The sequence below is a fragment of the Phlebotomus papatasi genome, chromosome 2, assembly GCF_024763615.1.
Source record: "Phlebotomus papatasi isolate M1 chromosome 2, Ppap_2.1, whole genome shotgun sequence".
NCBI classification, from domain to species: Eukaryota; Metazoa; Arthropoda; class Insecta; order Diptera; family Psychodidae; genus Phlebotomus; species Phlebotomus papatasi.
Genome location: NC_077223.1, coordinates 45,421,823 through 45,433,480, shown reverse-complemented (window position 1 = coordinate 45,433,480; position 11,658 = coordinate 45,421,823).

Below are 11,658 nucleotides of genomic sequence, written 5' to 3'. Positions count from 1 at the left end.
TTAGAAATTTGAACAGTATCAATTTAGAATTTTATGCTTTTAATAGTTTTAAAAACATTTTTTACTGATGCAAAAAAAGTTTTTATTTTTCGGTGCAAACATTTATAATGTTAATTATACAATTTTGGCATATTTTCTGGAATTCTTCGCGGAAAGATATACATTTTTAATGATTTACCATAAAATACTTTTACTGGTCAAATTTATCCCTTTAATTGACCAAAGTCTAATTTATTTTATTGTCTAGTTGTATTCACTAACAATGTTTCTTTTAGTGTATTTTTTTTATAATACTTGAACTCAAATCTTTTATAATATGCACTTCATTTTTTTTAAATAATATTTTAAGTATTATAATAATTTAATCATAATTTTAATTTTAATTCATGAACATTTATAGAACCAGAAATTTTTTATTGGATGATTTAATACTCTGAATAAAAAAAATACGGAAATAATTTGGTTTTCTAGGTGTTTTTTTCTTTTTTTGATAAAACACTCTTTTTGCTGTAACATATGAAATCATGTGTCGTTAAATACAAAAATGTGCATATTTATAAATAATATTATCTCCACGACGAACAATCTCAGCAAAAATATCGTTAGCACAACAAACAATTTTTGACAATAATTCAATAAAATTACAAAGCACTTTTCCAATCTTTTCACTACCATGGTACATTATGGAAAATTACAGAGTACGCAAGCAAAGAACAACAGAATTTTATCCTTGCACAATCTGACAAATCAAATTAATTATAGCCAAAGAGACACGTCTCTATTCATTGATGCAATATTATTATCCATTCTTTTCCCCTCTGTAGCACTTTAAACATTTGCTTTTAGATCTTCTCCTGAAGAATTGCATTTAGTTTATAACCCTCGCAGAATGTCCATGAACTCTTCTCAAATTTCTACTCTATAAGATATTTGAAAACCGTCAGTTTTGCATTGGAATTGGGGAGTCTTTGTGAAACTCTCAACGGGAGTATTCTAACACGGAAGATGTTGTAGAGACATTTGAGACACAAATCTTATTAACTAAACGTCAGAATAAATAATATTTTTATAAATACACAGAGAGGCATAAATTTTGACGACCTTGTGCACTTCCTAAAAGCATTATGTTGTAGCGAAACTAAGTATATTTTATATACCAAAGGAACGACTGAGAGAGAGAGAGAATGTTGTAAGAGGGCAGAAAGATTAGGAAAGAGGGTAAGATGCAGTATGAAGGGAAGTACTAAAAGTATAATATAAAGTCCACCCATTATATATGATGGTGTAGAAGAAAATAACGAGGGTGGAAATAGAGAACCAAGTGGATTTGATGTAGGAGAAAAGTGTCTGTGGCTCCTTCAGTTTTACCGCCTCGCAGGAATCCTAAATATCCAATGCTATAAGAGGAACAAGAATTTCACTGGACCGCTGGGCAGTAAAACCATGGAAAAGATGATGAAGGGCTGTTATAAAAGAAAGAGTCTGATTTGGAAAAGAATATCCCAGAGTCATAAAGAATAACAATATATGTTTAAGCTCTCTGGTATGAGAAACGGGAACTCAACATAACTACTTTCAGCATATTTTATAGTACCAAAATTTTTATAAAGAAAAAACTATCCTTAAAAGAACTTCAAGACTAATGTTATTAGTATGACCATTTTACTTTTGGGAAGGGTCAAATGAAAATAATATTTTTACCTGGTAATTACATCAATAAGGATAGACGATGTTGAAATTTAAATGGATATTTAATCAAAACAATCATAAAAAACGTCCGAGCATTGCAAATTGCTCGAATTCGTGACTTAAGATCCTATTCTCGTATACTGCTCTCTCACAAATTTACCTAAATAAAGTTATTTAGGGGTCCAACATAAGTTCCAAGAATTCGCAAACTTGTCTGTACTGCGTAATTCGTTTTAAAATTTACCGGTTCATAATCGATTTAAACCGATTTATGAATCAATCAGAAGTTTAATCAAAATAGCTTAGACGTAAAACAATTGAGTTTCGGATAAACATTAGTTATTGGTTCCCAATCGGTTCATAATTGAATTGAAATTGTTTCTGATTTGTCAGAGAATCCAGAACCTTTCTGACGAGCCCAAAATGACATAATTCGATCAAGAAATATGCTCTAAAAAACCTTCTTAAGCTTTAATATTGAAAAATTTTATAATAAGGAATACATACCCCACCCCCCTACCCAGGCTTAAACTTAGGATCTTTGTCTATCTAGGAAAATGCTATAACCTCTGAGCTAAATGGAAGCATCCACTCTGACTGTCTTTGCCACTGACCTTAACCAATTGCTATGTGAACTTCAATGTGTTTTTGACTCAATACGAGTCTAAGAAATGGTATCATGCGTACAATTGAATCAGCAGATCATGTTTTCAATGCAAAATTAATTTATTGTGAGTGTTTTGAACGGACTTCTGTTCGCGTGGTTCGATATCCTAAGAGTTTTTGGATTTGTTTACAGAGAAAGTCAATAATCAGAACGAGTAATACCCAATTCCCTAAATTTCACCCAGAAAAAAAAATTCCAGGACAGGAAATAATTCGCTGTTGAGGAGAATGCTATAACCACTCTGAGTTAATAGTTACTATATAGATTTCCCATAGTTATCCTAGACCCATGATTGTCGCTTTCTCTGTGCACAAATACAAAAACCCTTGGACTTACGAACCAAGTGAACAGAAGTCTGTTCAAAACACTCACAAGTTGTTAGGAATGACTAATCGGTGTTTCCGTATATGACCAAAATGTAGCCAGGTTCTCTAAAATATAGGGGAATGTTGGCATGGTTCACACAGAGTAAACCTTCAAACAATGCAAATTGGTATTATTGTGGGGCTTCTCCATAAGTTCTAAGTCGCTATCTCTAACCGTTTGTCCTCTAAAGATTTTATTACGAATAGACAGGCCTACAACGTTACAAAACTTTTCGTTTTCGCAGAACGTGTGACAGAATTCGGCGATCTAGTTTTAACTACGAGTTTAGAGGTGTACAAGACCAACCACGCGTTTTAACCTTAATCCGAAACAATTTCTTTCTGCTAAACAGACCAGTAATAACTAAGATAAAGTTTTATGCAGTCGGGACCTCTCAGGTTCGTACAATTACACTAAAATAAAATACTCACTTCAAAAAATAGGTCGAGAATGAAATTTGCTACATAAAGAAAAATAAATAGTTAATGTTGCTCTCTGCGTGGACTTTGAGCAATAAAAGTCACCACAGTTCAATTTCTCTTAATAAATTCTTGGGAAAATTGTTCTCTCGTAAAAAATCATTCATCGGATGAAATTTGTGAATCACATTAGAGGAATGAATGAAAAAGAGTCGTAAATATTTCTAAGGAAAATTGAAGAGTGATCTTCAAAGAAGAGAACTAACGAAAAAAAGGCAACTTTTGACGGTCGTGCATTTAAAACATATTTATTGGTGTGGGGAAATCCATTAGTCCAAAGAGAGCAGGACTCCTCATGGATTTCTCTTTTTACCCATAACTGCATTCTCTAATGGAAAACTAAATGCTCCAGACGCATCGATATTTCCAGAAAGATTTCCACGAGATTATCGAAGACTATGTAAATGCTTGAGACGTAGCGCCAAGCGCCAACACTAAACATTACATATGTATATCTCTCCAATTCTATTTCTCTACCAACATCTATATTTTTACCATTCTGCATATGAGGAACTTGCTATCGAATATGGAAATGAAAATGCGTCTTGAGTGTGAGTCTCTTTTTTTTCACTCCATGAGATATGGGGACCTATTTCGGGTGGGAAATTTAATGGTTGTCTTTCACAGACAAATCTTCAATGGCTGGAAATGCATTAGTGCATTGAAAGAGGCAGCCGCAGCATTTGTATATTTGGTATTTTCAACAAAACATTTTCCATTCTTCATCCTCACACCCCAACGTAAATTTCATTCACTTTCACGCGGTGAGAATGAGTGAAAAGGGAAAACCTTTTTACAGATTCACTCCACACCGTCAATTGACGCCTGCAAGCATCTCAGATGTTTCACACGATCACTCTTAAATAAGTACATCACCCACCACCCCCATTTAATGAGAATATTATCGGAAGTTAGAAGAAGGATGATAAAAATTCTTCTGGAAAAGAGCGTGCCGAATGTGCCATAGGGAGAAATGGGGCATACTTGAATTGCGGCAAAAATGTTTTCAAAATTTCATATGAGAGAGAGCGAGATGACTAGATCTATGTTTCATTCACTCTCACTGAAAAGTCAAAAACAAGTTTACTAAACAAAAGTTATTGTGCGTTGGGCATTATCATAATCTCAATTATTTTCACATTTGCGTTGTAGAGTTGAATTATATCATGATGAGGCTAAATTCTACTTAAAAATAAGAGAAAAAATCCAATTTCAAAGTTGCCCCAATTCAAACTGCCCCACTTCCCTCTAATGTGCACTAACTTTTTTTTGTATAGTATATTACTCTAAACTGAAGACGGTTAAATTTCAAAGTGGAAAACGTTTTATTTTTTTTCGATACAGTGAGTGCAAAGAAAAAAGTGATTCATTACCAAATTATCTCTGTTTTTTTTTCAAAAGTTAAGTCAATTAGAATAGATAGTTTACAGAAAAATGAATAAAAAAGTAAAGAAAAAGCTGAAAGGGTAAGATGAGGTAATTAGGAATCATATCTATTTTGAAATTTTAAGATTTTATCACCATTTCAGATGGTCAATGAATAGAAGAAAACCATGAAGATGTACAAGACTTTACATTCGTGGTTTTTGTCATCTAAAACTGTCAAGAAATCTCAAAGTTCGAAATTAGACACCATTCCAAATTAACCCGTTTTACCCTTTAAGTTTTTCAATTTAAGTGAAGTAGAACAAAGTTAGGTTAGACAATTACCTTAAAACTTTGGTCTATGGAGGTTTCTTTCCCATCAGCTGTTCGTAAGCTTTTTTTTAACACTAGACCTACTGACCGTTCTTGATCGTTTTTCGGTCAAATGACAAACCGCAATTTGACAAATTTGTCTTAGAAAAGAATTAGAAAATTTAGAAATTTAGAATTAGAAAATTAAAATTTAAACACTTAAAAATATATTACATGCATATTTTAAGAAATTCATAAAGTTTGATAGTGATATTGTACCGTTTAAATTTTAAACCGGTCAATTTGACCGGGTCTTGGTAGATTTAGTGTTAATTATAGCACTTAAGGATCTTCTTCACCAACCGAATGTTGTAGATCGGATTGGTAAAGGCCATTCTTAAGTGTTATAGAACTAAAGATATACAAACAGCAGGGTGACAAAGTCACAGGGTTGATTGGTGAAATTCCTATTTCATTCGATGAAGACGTCGTACTTACTGAAATCGAAGCGAGTGTTCCAGTAAAAATGCTAAAAACCTGACCTCAAGTACATTATTATCAAACATGGATGAAATTAAGATCGAATTCCGTTCGACTACACTCCCAAAAATGATGATAGTATATTTAGCCTTAATTTCAGAATTAAGGTCGTTTATTTCGAAATTCCCCAATGAGCCCGATCACAAGTAAATTTTGATTCTCCAATAGTGTCTTGGATGAAAGGTAAATGGAACTCTATTTGCACAAAAAGTCGTTGAAGTTCAAAGAATTCAAATTCAATTTCGAATTTTCATACTAAATTCTCGAACAAGTTGGGGAAAATTTAACAAATATCACACTAAAAAGCTCGCAAAAGAGTTACTCAGTGATTATGGAGTGATTAAATACTGGGGCAAGAACAGTAAGCGTCTTTGTTCTGTTTTTTTCCTCACAACAATGTGAAGACCATCACATTTTGACACTTGAGCACTTCGAAATTCGAACAGGATGTACCTCATCCACCTTGCGGAATTATCAAGAAGTAAGAAAGTCTCTTTTTTGGGTCTTCAAATAGATTTTCGAATTTTTCAAGATCTACTTCTGTACGGAAAGAATATGGATAAGCGGTTGAAAATGAATGAATGAATGAATATTTCGAAATTCGAAATAAACGTCCCGAACGGGTCAAAATCCCGAAATGCAAAATCCCGAATGTTCATAATCCTAAAAGGGATGAAATTATATGGAGGACAATGTATAGAATAATTTGCCAAGACGCACAGAAAATTTATCTTTGACACTTTTAAGAATTCGGGATTTTGGTTTTCGGGGGATTTTGGCTTTCGGGATTTTAGTTTTCAGGATTTTGACCGGGACCAAGAAAAAAGAATTTGTGAACTGCTTGAATAAAGCAGAACTACGAAGTTTTCCTCATGTTGTTAGCTACTATAGAATTTTATTTGATTTCTTTTTTTTTAATTTCTAAAAATTCCTGAAGTTTTATTAAAGTCGAAAGAAATTACTGCTTTAGCAATCAGAATTGTGAACAGTGATGTGAGCTCATGGGAGGACGAGACTAGGATGATGAGAATGAGATGGACAATATTTACACATTTTCGTCTCTTTGTGTGTAATTTGACCCAATTGATGTGGTTCGGGAGTGAGTTGCAAGGGGGAGAAAACCGCCACTTGGGAAGACTCCTTTGGACTTGGTCCACACAGTTAAAAAGAAAAGACAAACAAAAGCCATCGAAAGGATGGATGAGACACAAGATTGTTGTCTTAACGTGACATTTTGTCTTGTTTTTGTATAAATATTATGTCTCACAGAGGCTGCTCCTCCGTAAAAGAGAAAGATGACACGAGAGGAAAAAAAAATCAAAAAGAGAAAATCAATAATCAAAAGTTCCCCAAAAAGGGATCCTTTCATTTGAGACTTGAGACTCTTTTTTGTCTTTCTTTTTTTTTCAGGTCTGTTAGACGGGAAATTCTTCCGACTAATTTTGTTGATATTACGAAATGGGGAGGAAGTTAATAAAAATATTTTTAAATATTGGGGTTGGCTGTTATAAAAAAATAATAATAATATAGACCGTATGGCTTTTGGAGTTATGTTTTTATTTCTTCATTTAGCATAACTTTTGTACCTTGAGGCATCCTTAATTTTGCTAAATATCGAAGGGGGTTCAACAGATAGGGAGAGAAAGGGGTTGAATTTCCAAAGACAAACAGAGATTTAAGTTTCACCATTGTTTGATTGAAAGGCGAAAAACTATCTAATTACACACATTTCTCCATTATTATTCCACATACGAAGAGTATATATTATATCCATCATATATAGTCTTTCTGCTATACATTTTCCCTTTAATTCCATTTTCTTTTACAACAAACGCTTTCATTCGACATCAGAGACATTTTCCAGTGGAATTCGATCTTTGAACTCTCAAATATAGACTCACAGAATGTCAAAACAAGAGGAAAATCTTGGTGTTTTCAATACATCACCCATGACTCCTCCTTGCCAGTGGTGATTCAATTAAAAATAACATTTTATCCTTATCTGTCAATCACGATGTTCGGCAGGCGAGAGAAGAAAAACAATCTGTAAAAGAACTATCAGACAAGAAGTCAGAATAAAAGGTTGAAATAGATTAAAGGCAAAAACGGACCCAATGAGTAATTGACTTTTAGCATCAATCAATCTGCGAGAGAACTACTGAAAGATCCTCGGACTTTTTGCATTCACTATGCCACTAAATTGTCTTCTTTTTGTCGGTGTCAGCTTTGTGGCACAAAAAGATTTCAGATTGTGAGCTAATTAGTGCGAAATCGATGTCAGGCGCTGACGCTCCGACGAACTTGATCCCCAGATCGTGTCATGGTAAAATTGGCTGAGTCTCCTTGGGTGTAAATTTTAATCGCCGGAGACTTGGCATGCGTGTGAAAATGAGCCTTTAATCCCTACTGGTCATTCCATTGATTATCATCATACACTGCGCGAAAATGCAGACAGAATTATGAATATGAAATTTAAAATGAAATATTTCTACTGTAGTAATTATCGACATCCAAAATAAAAAAACTGAAATTTATAAAATATTTTATCTCCTTTAAAAGCATTTGAAATATTAAAATAATTTCAGCCAATCAGAGAACATGATGGGATTAAAATATTTTATGAGATTAAATATTTAATTATATATGGATAAACTTTAATGAAAATCAGATCAATAATGATCAATAAGTTTACTGGTCCGTTGCTGACTTAAAAAGCCAAGAGGTTCTTATAAAACAGAACAGAGTTTAATTCATAATATCGTGATGAATTTTCTTCATGCCCTTGAGTCAATCTTAGCCGCAAATACCTATTTTGGGGTAAAAATTCGTATACACTTACATAAACAGCGTTTAAAAATCTTAAGTTCTAACCCAAAACAGATTTCGAAAAAATATAAAATTATCAATTTCTGATATGATTAACAATTTTGTGATTTTTCAAAATTTGTTTTAGGTAAGAATTTAAGTTTTCTTGAACGGATTCAAAAATCACTCAAAAGATCACACAAAATATTTTTACAGTAGGGTAAGTGTGCCAAATTCCGGCCAGCTTGCAATTTCGGCCACCTTTTTTGTTCCTCGAATTTCAATGAATTTTTAGTTTTTACATACTCTAGAGATTATTCAATGCAAAAGAATAACAAAAAATGTAGCTTCGACAAACGAGATGACGTGAAAAAGGCATTGGAGGAATTCTTGAAGGGCAAGGAACTATGAGAATGAAAGGGCACCAAAGCTATGTCTACATTTTTATTCATTTTAAAATGTATTAAGAATGATTTTAGAGTAAATAAAGACGATAAACTGTCTTCAAGGTTTTAAGCAACACTCCTTAAAAAGAAGTTATAAAAAAAATCAATTTCTATTAAAGATATTACATTTCAAACTTGAGACTTTGGCGCTTGCATGCAACTATGCCGAAATTTGGCACACTTACCCTAGAGTTCCTCAAATATGAACATTTAGTTGGGGGTGTAGATATCGTTTCTTATTCCTAGAATTTGAACAATATTTTGAAAACCGTAACGGAATTCATATAAAATACACTTTCCCTAAATTAAGAAAAAAAGCTGTAAAGATAATTTATTTTTAAATAAATGGAATTTGTCAAGGAAGTTAGTTTAATACGATAATATTGAGGAAACACCAGAGAATATATGGTTCTAATTCAGGCTCCACGCAAAACTTTTCTTTACATAACCTCAAATTTTACATTTTGAATTCAACCGTTGCGTTGTTCATATCTAAGGAACTCTACCTCGAATTGTACTGTTAAAAATAAAATAAATTTAAATAAAAATAAAATTAAGTTTTGGACAAAAATTACTTATTGTCGACTTATCTGGCGTGTTTTACTTAAAACGCGTTATAAAAGTTAATCTGTAATGTATTATAGAGATTGGACTTGCTTACCCATGAAATCCAGGGGTCACCCAACCATTCTTATTATTTTTTTTTCAATTTGTGATTGATTTTTGTAATATTTGGGATCTGTGTTCCTTCAGCAACCAATGAGTCTGAATTTTTGGGGTAGATAATCATCAGGTCACTATCAGAGATTCTTACAATGTAGCTATCAATTGACTGAATTGAAACCCTGAATCGAAGCGACGAAGATTCCTCCCGGCACTATTTCTGCATGATTTCCCATCTTGTAACTTCTACTAACTTGCTATTTTAAGTTGAATTATAAAGTAACAAAAGATACATTATTTTATTATTATTTTTCACCATTTTTATATGCATAAATTGACCATTGTTAACTTTAGAAATGTGCAGACCAACAATTTATCTCTCAAATGGCATAAATTCAAAATATAACAGGATTAAAAGAAGTTAGGGTTACGTATTTGACCACTTTGAGTTTCTTTCCAAAAGTGTCAAGAAAGTTTTGGCCGATGAACAACGCTCAATTTTGGAAAAACAATTATTTTTGACATGAAATAAAATTATTGAAATTTTTTCCAAATACATAAATAACATTTTTGGATATAAAGCAACTTATTTGAAAATAGAAAAATTTATAAAATTTTTTTTTCTATAATTTTTTACACTTGGTTTCTCGAACATAGATTTGTCAAGAAACTTTTGGCTGACACTGTATGTCATCCACCTGATATGTTTTTCTAAAACTTCTTGACGACATCTCTATTCATAAGGAAAAACGGAAAAACAGACCAGAAAGTCGGAAAAATGAATTTTTCATGTTCTATGTATAAGTATCAAAAATTTCGAGGTTGCCTGTAAAGGATATCAGTTACCATAAGCTTATCTTGGATTATCAATGGTTTTTCTTATACGATTTTATTTCCATTGTTCGTTTTTTTATGTAAAATATTAAATATGTGTTTTCGGAGAAGGAAACTCCGTCCGGATGGAAACTATTTGTGAAGTTTTCAACCTAAGACCAAAAGCTGCTTCTTTTTCAGAACTTTCGATACGCTCCCTGTCTTCCTCAGTGGTCGAGTATTGTCAGAGATCTGTGGGTTTCGTTAAGTAAGGGGCATTTTGCATTCTCGGGAAAGTTCTAGGATTTTCACAAAAGAACAGATGCACCAGACACTCTTCGATAATTCAGGAACAACAATGATCGAAGAGTTTCTGGTGCATCTGTTGAGATCTTTTGTGAAAATCCTGGATTCTTCCCGCCAATGCAAAACGTCCTCTACCCAAGAAACCCACAGATCACCCAAGCAGCAATTTTTTCTTAAAATGGTCTTGTAGAATTCCCTAAGTGAGGCACTATAGAACTAAAAATCTTTTTATTTACTTATAACGCTCTTGCTTCCATTAACTGAGATTACTATAGGTAAAGTGGCGCACTCTTAAGGATCTTAAGAGCTGCTTTAGGAATTTCCATAGAAAATTTTCACTTTAAGTCTTTTAAAAGTGCACCAAAAGACTTGTCTAATACTTGGTTCTATAAGGTAGCTATTTTGCTTCTTGGGCACTGACAACATTCGACCACTGAAAAGACAAGGAGCACGTCGAAGGCTCTGGAGAAAAGGTAGTTTCTGATATTGGGTTGAAAACTCCACAAATAGTGTTGCCGCATCCGGACGGAGTTCCCCTCTCTGAAAACACACCTGTAATATACATGGCAATTTTCTACAGTAAAATATTCATTTGCTATAAATTTTAAAAGGGAATAAATTAAAATGATACAGCGGAACTTACTCAGGATGTAGTGCTTCTGCAAATCATAACTTTTAGTTCAGATAATTAATAATATAATTCATCAGTTGAAAATTCTTATTATAAGCTTTCTTTTCAAACTTTCAAAATTCACTAACACGAGAGTTTTTTGTGTGTTACTAAAAACATTTCCAATTTTTAGTAGTGTAACTTAATAATTAAAAATTAACTGGACGAAGGGTTGAAAAGTGTTAGAAAGTAAATGTATAGAGTGGATTATTTAATATCGCTCTTAGGTCTTTCCTCCCAAATCCATCGACTTTTAGGATGCAAATTATTTAGTCCAACTTGGATTATTATCTCGGCGATACTTCAGAGAGGCGGATGTAAAAAAAAAGAACCGGAGACCAGTAGGGAGATTTGATGATATGTCATCATTGTCTTTTAGTCTCTCAAGATGGACTTATCCAGATGATGGAAGTCCAGAAGCTGTTGAAGAATTCGTGTGAGGTAAGTATATCAGGGATTTTCACTTAATCCTCATTGGCGCACAAGAAATTGTCCCGATGTTTTTTTGTTGAACAAAAAAAAAATTGGAACTTTGTG